Consider the following 14,819-nt stretch of genomic DNA (forward strand, 5'->3'; position numbering starts at 1 on the left):
GTTATCTACAATTTCTTTCATAATATTAAATATTCATAACTAGATGAGTATATAGTGAACTTCACTATAACTTCTGTAAAAATATAACTAAATCACAATTATATATTTATTGATTTGTAACTCCACTTACATTAATAAATATATAATAAGTTATATCCCACTATGAGTTTTAAAAGAAATTGATATAAAAAAATCCACTTATAAGAAAATAACTAGTATTTATTTATTTAAATTTCAAAATTAATTAATCATATATATATTTTTAATTTTTTTGAAATTAATAATTAATATAAAATTAAAAATTAAAAATATTTTTTTGAAAATAATAAATCAAAAAATTAAATAATATTTTTATAAAATAAATAAATATATATATATAATTAATATTTTCATATGCCTTTGATCTCTCAAATCATGCATCCATAATATACTTTTTTTTTTGTGTTCAATATATTTGTTTTTACAAGCATGCATAACTTTAGTTACAACATGCTTACCTTTCAATTAATCTTTTGCTTTCCCAATAAATTTTGCAATTAAATTATTTTAGATATAAGAAGAATATTTATCTTTATTTAGAAAAATCTAATAATCAAAAGGTTCTAATAACAAATTTAAAGTTGAAACCCTAGTCGTTCAATTTGTTATTTTCTTACGATTTTCTATAATTGATTTTTCACTATATTAGAAAGGGTTTTAAAAGAATACAATCATAATAATCTTCTACAGTTTTTCTGTAGTCAAGTTTTATTGATTAATAAGTTTTCCTTTTCAAATCTGCAACATAATTCCTTATCCAAAAATCAATACAATAAATTAAGCATTATGCAAGCACCAAAGAAGACATGAAGTAGACACATCTTTCAATAAAATTCTACAATGGGTTTTCAATCCCTGCCTCAAAACCATAGCTAAAATTTGAGACAATCTGTGAATGCATGCAAATCTAAACCCACTAAAACTTTCAACAATTCTTTTCCTCTAATTCTAAATTTTGCTCCCCAAAACCTATGTGTCCCTCAAATGAACTAGAAACCTCCTAATAAAGAACCATAACCCTAACTAGGGTTTTTGTTCTCCAATATTTTAAAAGTCATTAACTTCATGAAATAATAATTACTTTAATTTATTAATCCTTTCATGCACACTTTAAAAACTTTTTAATTAAAATATTCTTATATTTTCTTTTCCTCCACTATATTGATTAGTGCAAGCACTATTTAAATCGTAGTTTAACATTTAAATTAATAATAAATAATGAAAAATTCATCTGGAATAAACTGTTATGTTCTAAGTATCTTTTTGATCCAATTGTTGGAAGTAAGGAGGTTAATCCTGGATTGTGGCACACTTGGTGCAACTTTCAGCAGGGCAATGCTAGGATTTACTCCAGGCTTGACCGCTTTTATGCCAATAAGCTTTTCTTTTCTTTTTCTCCTGATAGTGCTGGCAATATTGTGCATGTCATTGCTACCACTTTATCTAATCATCATCCTATTCTAACTAAGGTCAACTTCATCAGTGGTCCTATTCAGCAGAGGCCTAAAGACATCAAGTTCATTCTTAATACCAGCCTCCTGATGGATGAGGATGTCCTCGCTGCTATTTAGATTATTAGGGGTTTAAATAAAATTAATCTTCAACACCCATCCCATGTTGATAGATGGAATACTAACATCTCGTCATGGAGGTTTTTTTTGCAAACTATTGGGCAGAAAAAAGTTAAGGATTTTAGGTTTGTTGAATAGAATCTTTCTTTTGAGTTGCAAGTTGCTGAGAAGAACATTCAAGGTGACTCTTCTAACATGGCTCTTCTTTCCAGGGTTATGGCTGCCAAAGATTCTCTTAGAAAGCATCAGCAGTTTAGAATTTGGGGAGCCAAGATCAGGTCTAGATCCCACTAGCTCCAGTGTGGGGATAGAGGTTCAAATTTATTTTTTAACCTTCTTAAGCATAAACACATTAAAGAGTTTGTTGATAGACTTTCTATTGATAACCAAGACATTTCTGACCCTGAGACTATTACTCAGGCTTTTGCTAATTATTATGAGACTCTTTTTGCTTCAGAAGATTCTCCTGAGGTGGAGATGCTCAGAGTTAGATTTAAGAATCTTATTCCTAAAAAATTAGGTCCTGATGATATTGTTGTCCTTGCTAAAAATATTTCTATTGAGGAGATTGAAGGAGCTATTAAGGCTCTTAATAATGAGAGAGCCCCGGGCCCAGATGGTTTCCCAGTTGAATTCTATAAGTCCAACATTGGTTGGATATGTAAAGACCTCCTTGACCTTTATTTTGAGGCCTTAAATAATGGTACCTTGGGTTAGGACATTAATAGAGGGATTATTAAGCTTCTCCCCAAAGAGGGAGATAAGACTTTTATTAGGAATTAGAGGCCTATTACTCTTCTAAACATTTCCTACAAAATTTTGGCTAAAATGATGGCTTTTAGGCTGGTCAATATTCTTCCTAAATTTGTTAACTCTACCCAAACTGGTTTCATTAAGGGTAGATATATCTTTGAGAATCTCATAACTAGCTGGGAGGCTTTGGACTGGTCTAGATACTCTCCTCAAAACTTTTCCATGCTTCTTTTGGACTTTGAGAAGGCCTATGACAAGGTTGAATGGAGATTTATCCTTATGATGTTGGATGCCTTTGGGTTTCCTCCTTTTTTTTGCAATATAATGGCTATGCTTCTTAAAGATGCCTCTGCTCAGGTTGAGGTCAATGGTATGCTTTCTGCTCCTTTCTCTCTTGGGAGATCTATTAGGCAAGGGTACCCTCTGGCTCCCACCCTCTTTGTTATTGCTTTAGAGGCTCTGTATTATATCCTCAAAGACAACTCCTTATCTCAAGAAGTTAGAGGTATCTATTTGCCCAATAATGAGGAGCTCATCAATTGTCAATTTGTGGATGATACCACCTTATTCTTAGAGCTCTCAAAAAATAATTCCATTCACATGCAAGAGAAGCTCAATCTATTTTTCTCTATGTCTAGGGCTAGGATATCTCAAACTAAATCAATTTGTTTAGGTTGGGATGAGCAGCCCCCGGACTATTTTTTTCAATATAATTTTCAATGGGGAGGTCCTAATAGGATTACTAGATATCTTGGCATACCTTTCTCTGTTGAGCCTGACCTCAAAGACATGTGGGTGTGGGTGAAAGAGAAAATTGATAATAAGCTAAACAAATGGCATAACAAGGCATTATCTTTGACTGGCAGAATTTAGGTATGCCAGAAAATCTTGTCCTCTTACAATATATACTATTCTTCTACTTGGTGTTTTAACAACTATCAAATTGCTGAAATTCAGAAGTCCATCAAAAAAATTCTTTGGTCTGATGGCAAAGGAAATAGTAAGATTCATTATGTTAAGTGGGCCTTGTCTGCCAAATGGATTTTTCAGTCCATGAGGGTGATGCTCCTTGGAAAGTGCTGGTTAGAAGAAATATTGAGAGGGGTGTTCCGAGGAAAGCTAAGTCTTGGACTAGCCTCTCTTTTTGTGATCTCATCCTTGGTAACTTTACTATTATGGTTCAAGGCTTTGTGGTTTTCAAGTCTATTTGGAAGGCTTGGGATCATGTTAGGAAATTCATCACTAACAAGGAGTTTCATTCTAATTCTCATCTCCATGGTGAAAGATCCATTTGGTGGAATCTTCACCTAAATGGTAAACCTTTGGCCCTTACCCAAGGATGCTCTACCAGACTGTGGTCTAAGAAAGGTATTAAACAATTTATGGACCTCTTTGAATGTGATCAAATCATGACATGGAATGAGCTTAAGGATAAATCTGACATCTTGGATTCTCATAGAAGAAATTACAACATGATTATGCAAGCTATTGTTGGTATTCCTACTACTTTTCATGCTGATTCTCACAGGTTCCTTAAGTGCAAATGGTCGGGTGGTATCATTACTACTCTGCTTAAGGCCAAGAATATTTATAAAATCATTGAGCATAATACTGATATCATAGATCATATCAATGCTATTTGGTACTCTTCATATGAAGCTGATGTTTTGAAAAATTATTTTGAAATCCTTTGGAAGAATCCTGTGGAACCCAAAATTAGATGCTTTAAGTGGTTGCTTATGTTGGACAAGTTGCCTGTGAAGCGGGATTTTGCTAACTCTGATATATGTAATTTGTGTAAAGTTCTTGAAACCAGTAGACATATATTTCTTGACTGTATTTTTGCCAAGGAGATATGGAACATGTTTGGCATTGTTTATCCTATTAATGTTAATGTTTTTGATATTATCTCTAGTCATATTAATGATCTTCCTAAAGATACCAACCTTTTTTGGAATATTTAAAAGTCTAACATTCTCTGGCAGATCTGGAAGTGCAGGAATGAGGAAAGGTATCAAGGTAAGTATAGGGATCTTACTGAGTTTTTTCGAAAACTCACATATTTCAAAATATTTTTGCAAGTGCAGGCTACTATGGTGATTGAGTGAGACAAGATGAGGAGGTTCCTTCGTGATGGGCATGCTACTTTTTACTATTATGAGCTCAAGCATGGATGCCATTGGCAAAGAATGTTGGATGATCTTCGTACTTTTGAACAAGTGTGCAATAGGCTAAACACAAAAATCAAAGATAATGGGAATGCTAGAAAAGAAGAATTATCTATGTTAATGCAGATTCAAGAGCACAAAAGTATTGTCTAGATGGAAGGTCCCTTAGGCTGGACTGTTTGGGTCAACACTCACCATGATGTTCTCACTTAGTTAGCTATTATGTCCTGTCTTTTTTTGTTTTAAGTACAACTGATGCTGTTCATTCAGAGTGAGGCTTTGCCTCCTTTTCTATACTCGTGATGTAGCTCTGGTGACTTTTTTTGGATCTTTTTTATTCTCTTATTTCTAATAGAAAAAAAATTAATAATAATAATTAAAACTTATTATTTAAATGCAACTCTAATTTAATTATTATTAATTAAATAATTATAATAAAGACATATTAAATCTTTAAGCTTTTAATATTTTAATTGTCTTTTTATCTAACAGCTTAAATTGGACTTTTAAATTAAATCTTTTAAATTACAGTACATTTTTTATTAATTAAATATCGTCATATTTAAATTTCTCTTTAACCAATTTTTAAATTAGACTTCCAAAATAATTCTTTTAAATTAAAACACACATTTAATTAGTTTTTAATTAATTAAGTATTCTCATATTTTAATATTTTCTTTTAAATCAAATAATATTCAATAACTCTTAATATTATATGATTAACCCAAATATTATAATTAAATTATTTACCAAATAAATCACATAGCCAAATCCACATAAAAATAACATTACCAAAATTGACCAAAACTCAAAATTAAACAATAGAGACAAAGATAAACTCATGGGTTTAAAAAGGGTGAAAAGTCAGATACATGACCTCTTTCTCAAGATAAGTAATTAGGCTATAGCTAGGATTGGACCTAAACATTATCTCCCCATTCTTACCATTGAGTTATTGCAATAGATCATACTCATCCTAGCAATTCAGGAAAGTTAGTGCCTGGTACCTACAAATCTATATAAAATACAAGCATGTACATGTGCATATATATCTAAGCTAAACTGACAATGATAGGGAGTGGTACATCGTGTAGATCCCAATTAGCAAATGACTACAACTCCCTCACTCAACCATATCAAGCACATCAAATATAAATGTAAAACACACACACACACACACACACACACACACACACACACACACACACACGTGCAAATATGGGGTAAGTATAATAATAAATCATAAATATAAATGACATCACATTCTAACATGAATATCTCATCATCATGAGGACATAATAAACATCTTTCTAAAACACACCATATGACATCATCATAAAAGTAATTTTATTAACTAAGAGCAATTGAAGCTTCATCACTACAAGTAGGATATTATTACAATCCAACATAATCAATTACTCAACATATCAAAGTATTGCATTTCAACTATCAAATAAGGGTTAATGCATCTATAAAAGAGTCATATAGAAGTTTAACAACTAAATCTACAATGATAGAAAAGGAGTGGTATTACATCCTCCTCTCCTTAAAATAGGCTTACTCTTGCAAGCCGACTATCACTACTAAGATAACAAAGATGAATTATACAGTCACAAAACAATGTTTGACACACCAAGTGTTGTGAATATAAGTTTTATTTTCATAGCTCTACTATTTCCAATTTTGTTGTTTATATTTTTTGTTGATAATTCTTGTTGTTTAATCTTGTTGCAAGTTTAACTACTTATTAACTGATGGTGTACAATATGTCCAGAGTTTTCAATGTTGAAACTCGGGCTCTGATACCAGATGTAATGCCTTGCTTGCAAACCCAAGAGAAATAACCTAACATGATTCAATGTTTACTAAACTATTTTAAAAAAAGAATTCAACAACACAAGATAACAATACAGAAGCAATATAAACATACACATCAAGTACACATAAGCAAATACAAATACAATTTCCCATTCAAGGGTTCCTTCATGTTAAGTCACATTTAAGAAGCTTATAATAATTAGTTTAAGTCTCAAGTACATGTTCATGATCATAAACAAATAATAGAGACACATTCTCACAAGAAAATGTGTGAATACAACGAATACAATGAGAAAATATCAAATGAATAACATCCATTACACATCGTAGGGTATGCAAGAATAGACACAAGTGCACTAATACATAATACAATATTTCGTAGGATCTCAAAATACATGATACATAGATACATCAAATGAATAGAAGTCTCGAAGATATGAATAAGAATGATAAAGGATACAACTGCACCAATGAGTATCCAACATCCAAAAGTCTGAAGGGGACCCAAATGGTAAGAAGACACTATCTCATGACCATGTGGTCACCTAATTAGGCTGCCACTCCTACTATTCAGGAGAGATAATGTACGATCCACCCACAGATAATCAAATCATAAAACAATCCTAGGCAAGGAATCGTACTAGCCAAAACTACCTCAAGAGTAATAAACTACCAAAGAAGGAAAGATAATCCAAGTTGAAAAAACACTAAATCCAATACCAACACCACATACCAAGTCAACATACAAATACCAAGTATAAATCAAGTATCAAAAATCAAGATAAAGTCAATGAAAGGTATCCATCTTAAGTCAAAGGTCACATGTCCAAGAATAATAATCGACAGATAACCGTCATCAATAAAAGTAAATCACCAACAATAAGAACATCCAACAATAAGTACACCACCAATAAATAGCTAACACTCATCAATAAAATTCAACTGTCAACAATAAATGACATCTAATCAATGAGTAACAACTCACAATAAATACACCATAAAAATTAATATCCAACAAGTACACCACTAGAGGCAAATATAAAAAACTATGAAGGAGACTCAGGCTACATACTAGTGAGTGTCATTACATGGTCAAACTACTTGAGTTACCCTGGATTGCTCTCTCACTAGACTCTAGATGTAGTGCTTGCCCCTAAGTTACATTTTTTAGTTATCATTGCCAAACTCTTTTAGGCCAATTTTATGTTTGATGATTAGTACTATTATTTTGGAGATTATCAGATATTGTTTTACATTTAGTTTATTATATAGTGAGATTACTTGTTACTCTATATTTAACGTATGTATGATGATTATTCAGTGTTTTCAATTATCGATGATGATTAGTTAGATGGTTTATTATCACATGTGTTTTCTTATGGATACTTACCCCATACTACATGTGTATGGTGTGCATTTTTGTTTTCTTTATGTATGGTGTTTCTGATGTGGTTAAGGAAGGGAGTCATAGTCACCTGCTAGTCGAGATCTACACGATGCACTACTTCCTACCATTGCTTGTTTAGCTTAGAATATTGTGTCTGTACATGCGTGGATTTTATGCAGGTTGTAGGTACCGAGTATCGACTTCCCTGAATTGCCAAGATGAGCATACCCTATCGCATTATCTCAATGGTAAGAGAGGGGAGATAAATCTTAAGTCCAAATCCTAAACTCTTTAGCCATTTGTCCTAATTGATAATTAAGACAAGTATCTGAGTCAAGTACCCTCTGAATGTGTCGGATGGCATTAATTCATGATTATAACCCTTTGTTTGATTTAGTATGTGTTTTGCTATGATAGGTTTTTGTACGTTGTTTATGAGTCCTTGGTGTATTTTCTATTAATTAAGTCTAATTAAAAAGATTAATTAATGATGTAATTTAATGAAAAATTAATATGATATTTTTAATATTTAATTAATTGAAAAATTAATTAAATAAAAGAATTAAATTTGGAGATAAAAGTTTAAGGATAAATTTAGAACGTGATAATATTTATTTAATTTAATAATAATATATTTAGAGTTCATTTTTAAATAAATGCTAAATATTATTGTTATTTAAGTTAATTAAATATTTTATCAATTAAGTTTCTAAAATAAATTAAAAGTAAAAAGATATTAAACTATTCAAAGATTTTAGATCGCATGATGCAAGCATGGGTTGAAAATAAAAAGAAATTAATTAAAAAGTTAAAATAAGTGAAAATCATAATGTTATTTTAATTTCATAAAGTACGCATGGGATTAAAAGTAATAAAGATTAAAAATAGAAGTCAAGTGGAAAATTAAATAAAGTTATTTAATAATTCAGTTAACGTGCATGAAAAGATAAAGCAAAGATTAATAAAAGTTAATTTTAGAGTTAAATCTGGTGGGCAAGGAGTCCTCTTGGGTGAACGCACAATCAATGCCTCAATTTGAGGAGAGAACTCTTTATCATAATTAACGGGGTTCATTATTGGGACACAGGAATTTTGGAGACGATTTTGGATGCGACTTTTGGAGAGCAAATTTTGGAAGGGGAAATTTTGGGAAGATTTTAGAGAGAAGATCTTGGAAAGGAGCTAATTCTCTCATAAATCTTTTGGGTGGTTGCGATCTTAGCATCAAAACCAAGTAGGTTCTTGAACTTTAAGCACCCAGTTAAAATCATGATATTTAGATGATTTTGTCTTCTTTGTGATTGTTGAAATCGATTCTCTGAATTTTGCTGCATGAAATCATTATTCTCTTGTTCTGAATCTCTAATATTTATCTCGTCTATATAATAAGATTGAAAGAAATTAATTTTAAAATAGGGAGGGTTGAGATTTAAAAGAAAATTTAATTTAGGAAGTTGAGTATTAATCAAATTTTCCTATTAGATAATTCGGGAAAGGTTTGAAATCAAAAATGGAAATTCTAAGTTGAAGTTTTGAATGGTTGGTTGTAATTTTTCTACTAGATCATATTTACAATGTAATTTAATATATATATATATATATATATATTAAAAAGAAATTATTTAAGTAAATATTATATAATTCATAAAATAAATAAATCTATTCATTAAAAAAATAAAAATAATAATAACCATTTAAATTTCCCTTTTGTGAGGGTGATTGTAGCAATTTAATATAGTTTATATATTACATATCAAAGGGAGGGTTGTAAACTCAATATTTTAAAAAAAAAATTATTAAAATAAATAAAAAAGAAACTCACCCCTTACCTTAGTTTAGCGGCCATATGCATGAGCCGCCGACAGCTGTTGCTGCCATATCGGCGACTGTTGTCACAGTACATCTGCAACAGAGGCCTGCGCTTAGCGATTATTAAATCGCTTGTGTATGATGTTATTTAAAAAAAAAACTTTATTATAACCCCTTTCTAACATAGTTAAATTCGATTTTGGTTTAAGTTTTTTTTTTTTAACAATATAAATTTGTATTTAATTTTTGCTAAATTTTAATCATATTAAAATTGTGATATTATTTATTAATAATTTTTATTATTAAACTTCATTAACATTTTATACTTTGATACAAAAATAATAGATGTGATATATTTAAATAAAACATTAATTAATTTAATATAATACATTTAAATAAATTATTAGTCAATTTAATTAAATATGATTTAAATAATATTTATTAATAATAGAAATTATTATTTAGGATTAAAATTATTGATGTTAATGAAATCGTAGTTATTTTATTTAAAATCATTAATGGTTAATTTTTTTTATAACCTAATAAAATAAAAGGTTATCCTTAGAATATTTATAGGGTAATTGTACAATCATTTAAATATAGGTAAGGGTTAATTGCAAAAAATTATTACCTAAGACATACATGAAACTAGAACTTAAACCTTACATTAACTCAATAATATATTATCATTCATATCTGACTGTGAGATGATTCTATTCTCTATGTGACTATTCTGTTGTCTATGTTTTGGGGTTTTGGGGTTTTTCCTAACATTGACCAGTTAGGTTGTTACCAGAGGCTTGGTGGGAGTTATGTGATTGTGATGTCATGCTAATTTGGTCTCAATCTTTTCATCCCAACCATGGTAATGTGATTAAGTGTGCTCTATGACATGTATGTTTTCACTGTTTGTTATTGCTTTCCAGTTTCCTTGTGTGAAGTTGAGGTGTATGTATTTGAGTTACCTAACTTAACCATTTTTTAGTCATCGATCAGGTATACTTGGGTTGCTTTCCAGTCGCCTTGATGGGACTGAAGTGTTTTGCTTTGTTCTTGATGATGTCATATTGTGACATGTTTGACTTGACCATTTTGGAGTCTTCGATTAGTATTGTGATCTATTATTGGGATATTTGTTGGTTGCTCGTTGGAGAACCATTGGATATTGTGATTTATCACTGATGCCTTCAATTTCTTATAGAGAACGGTCGTGATAAATATGATTATCATTGGATGCTTTTCAGTTGCTCGTGGAGAACTGATGTGATTATTGTGGATTATATTTATGATGCTTTCAATCGCTTGTATAGGACTAAGGTGATTTTATAATGATTCTTGATTTGTGATTTCATGATCCTAGGGTAGGTTATCTATGTGTAGTGTCGGGAAGTGGCTTGCAATGGGGGTCGAGGCCCTAAGAGGCTGCTTGGAGAAACCCATTGTAAGTTATTTTAATAAGTGAAAACATCTCACCTAAATATTGACTTAAATGAACCTAATAAGATAATTGTATGTTCTCTCCCATGCCTTGAGTGCTAGTACAAACTAGGATGGGGTAGAGAGAACGCTTGGTTATGACCTTGCATTCTGTAGTATGCCTCGTTAGTATGAGAGGATACTAGTGGCCGCAAGATCATAGGGGACCCAAGATTCCTAAGGGATTGCTCGGGTAACTTCCAACGTGACTTTTGCGATGACACTTTCTCACTTGCATAGTAGGTTTCTTATGTGTCTTTGTGTGCCTCTGGGTCTAGATGTCGATCTATGTGTTGGAACCTTTGAGTTAGTATGCTTTTAGGATTTCCTAGACTTAGAGAGTACTTGTGTTTTGTGTTTTGATATCCTATTTGGGACTTGAGACTATTTTCTCAGCACGGTGGGAGTGGACCATTTAGGTTCCATGCAGTCGGGTGGTAGTGCTTTTTACTCTTACTATTGAGATCCGTCTGTGGTCACCGTGGATGGAGCTTTCTTGGTTGGCATTTACCTCCATTATGTTCATGGATTATTATGATGGATGGTTAGATTTTACGATGGATATTTTATCATTATTGATGTATGGATGTATCATGTATGGTGGATGATTTCATTTATTTTATTGTACGTATCATGGATTTGAAGAGGATGATGTATTTCTATTTTTACATATGTATATTCTTTTAAGCCTTTCATACCCTGTGACATGTACAGTGGATGATTGAGCATTCCAAATTAATTTGCCAAGAGGCATTCAGAACAAATGTATATTAAATAGACTTTGGACTTTCTAATTATTCTTCCATATGGATATGGTAGTTGATAGACTTAGAATTAATTAAATTTAAATGTGACTCAATGTCTTGGGATCCTTAAAGAATGTAACTTGTTATGTATGTTTGTTGATGATTACATGTTATTACTTCCGCTACTATGTGTTTGATGTGCATGTTATACTTTCTTATTTTAAAAAAAAATTGTTTAGCAAACTTAGTAAAACTTTAGGTTAATTCTTTTGGATCCCTTGGCGGGGTGTTACACTAGATCCTTAAGCATTGAGTTACCCTGGACTGATCACTCTAGACCCTAGACCCTCAACATGACACATGCAGAACCATAATACCCTATCATGAAGATAAGGAAAACTAGTCATACCTCTCACTAGGTATCATCTCGCTCCCATCCTTAGCCTATGCAAGTGCTCAAAGCATGGGTGAGGCAAAATCTTTATCTTTTTAATATTTTTGAAATATTTTAATTACTATGTTATCAGTTATTATACAACTTACAATGAGTTACCCTAGCAGCCACTTTGGACCCTGACCCCCATTGCAAGCTACTCCCATAGACATACACCTAGAGTACCATCCTAAAAGTCACAAACCACAATGTTGTTTGTTCTATACTGCAAAAGTAATATTGATTGAATTCTGTTACTTAAAAGGCAACTTGAAAATAAAATTAGTTCTCAAAACCCAAGTTCTCATAAATGCTCAATAACATAAAGCTCGTAAAAGATGTCTCATTTCAAATCATAAAGTACATCATGACATCAAGTCAAATAACCATAAAAGAAATCTAAAAAATGCATCTAGTGCACATCCTATCTTTGCCAGCTAAACAACCCACAAAAAAAACTAACACGAATTAAACATCACAATGCTACAAATAGAATATAAGAAAACATGTAGTTTTCAGCCACATGATTTATTTCCATCAATTTCTCTTATTTAGTTTGGGTCATAAAGATGTGTATTAAAGTAATGTAAGAAAATATATATATATATATATATATATATATATATATATATATATATATATATATATATATATATATATGGTTAGACTAATATATTTATTTAAATCACTAAGTATTTAAATGTCAAATCTCTTTGTGCATATAAAATATTATGCAACATTATCATGTTATTAATTTAAATAATCTTAAATCATAACTGACTTAATTAATTATAAATGTATATTAGTAGATTAAATATTAATATCAATTTCATTTCTAAAATATTAATTTGACTTCTATTTAAGTCCAATATTAATATTTACTTTTTCTTTAATTCATGATGCAACTAGAGATAACTCAAACTTGAAATTATAATTTTAATAAAGTTATCTACAATTTCTTTCATAATATTAAATATTTATAACTAGATGAGTATATAGTGAACTCCACTATAACTTCTCTTAAAATATAACTAAATCAGAATTATATATTTATTACTTTGTAACTTCACTTACATTAATAAATATATAATAAGTTGTATCTCACTAGGAGTTTTAAAAGTAATTGATATTAAAAACCTACTTATAAGAAAATAACTAGTATTTATTTATTTAATTTTTAAAATATATAAATTAAATATATTTTAAAATTTAATTATTTTAAAATTTTGAAATTAATAACTAATAAAAAAATGTTTTAGAAAAATAAAAATAAAAAATTTGAAAAGTAAATAATATTTTTTATAAAATAAAAATAAACATACAATTAGTATTTTCATATGTCTTTAATCTGTCAAATCGTATATCCATAAAATACCTAGTTTGCTATCTTTAATATATTTATTTTCGCATGCATGCATAAGTTTAGTTACAACATGCTTACTTCTCAATTAATCTTATGCTTTCCCAATAAATTTTGTAACTAAATTATTTTAGATGTAAGAAGAATATTTATCTTTATTTATAAAATTCATGATAATCACAAGGTTCTAATGTCAAATTTAAAGTTGACACTGTAGCTGTTCAATTTGTTGTTTTCTTCCAATTTTCTATAATTGAATTTTTCTTATATTAGAAAGGGTTTTAAAAGTATACAATCATAATAATTTTCTACAGTTTTTTCGAAGTTAATTTTTCTTGATTCATAAGTTTTCTTTTCAAAATCTAGAACATAATTCATCCAAAAATCAATACAGTAAATTAATAAGTATTATGTAAACACCTAAGAAGACACCAAGTAGACAGTTCTTTCAATAAAATTCTACAATGGGCTTTCAAACCCTATCTCAAAATCACATCTAAAATATGAGACAATATGTGAATGCATGCAAATCCAAACCCTCTGAAACTCTCAACAATTCTTTTGCTGCAATTCTAAATTTTGCTCGCAAAATCCCATGTCCCTCAAATGAGTTCCTAACCCCCTAATAAAGAACCATAACCCTAACTATGATTTATGTTCTCCAATATTTTAACAATCATTAATTTTATTAAATTATAATTATATTAATTATTTAATCCTTTCATGCACACTTAAAGAACTTTTTAATTAAAATATTTTTATATTTTCTTTTTCTCCACTTTATTAATTAGTGCAAGCACTATGTAAAGCATATTTTAATATTTAAATTAATAATAATTAAAGCTCACTATTTTACTGTAGCTCCAATTTCATTATTATTAATTAAATTATTATAATAAAGCAATATTAAATCTTTAATCTTTTAATTCTCTTTTTATCTAACTTTTTAAATTAGACTTTTAAAATATTTAAATCTTTTAAATTAAAGCACATATTCAATCAATTTCTGATTAATTAAATATCATCATAATTTAATTTCTCTTTAACTAGTTTCCAAATTAGACTTCCAAATTAAGTCTATAAATTAAAACACATATTTAATTAGTTTTTAACTAATTAAATATTCTTATATTTTAATATTTTCATTTTAATCAAATGATATTTAACAAGTCTTAATATTATATGATTACCCCAAATATTATAATTAAATCATCTACCAAATAAATAGCTAAATCCACATAAATGCAACATTACCAAAA

Source organism: Cupressus sempervirens, chromosome 3 (assembly GCF_028749045.1).
Source record: "Cupressus sempervirens isolate cs-2001-9-10 chromosome 3, ASM2874904v1, whole genome shotgun sequence".
Taxonomy (NCBI): Eukaryota; Viridiplantae; Streptophyta; class Pinopsida; order Cupressales; family Cupressaceae; genus Cupressus; species Cupressus sempervirens.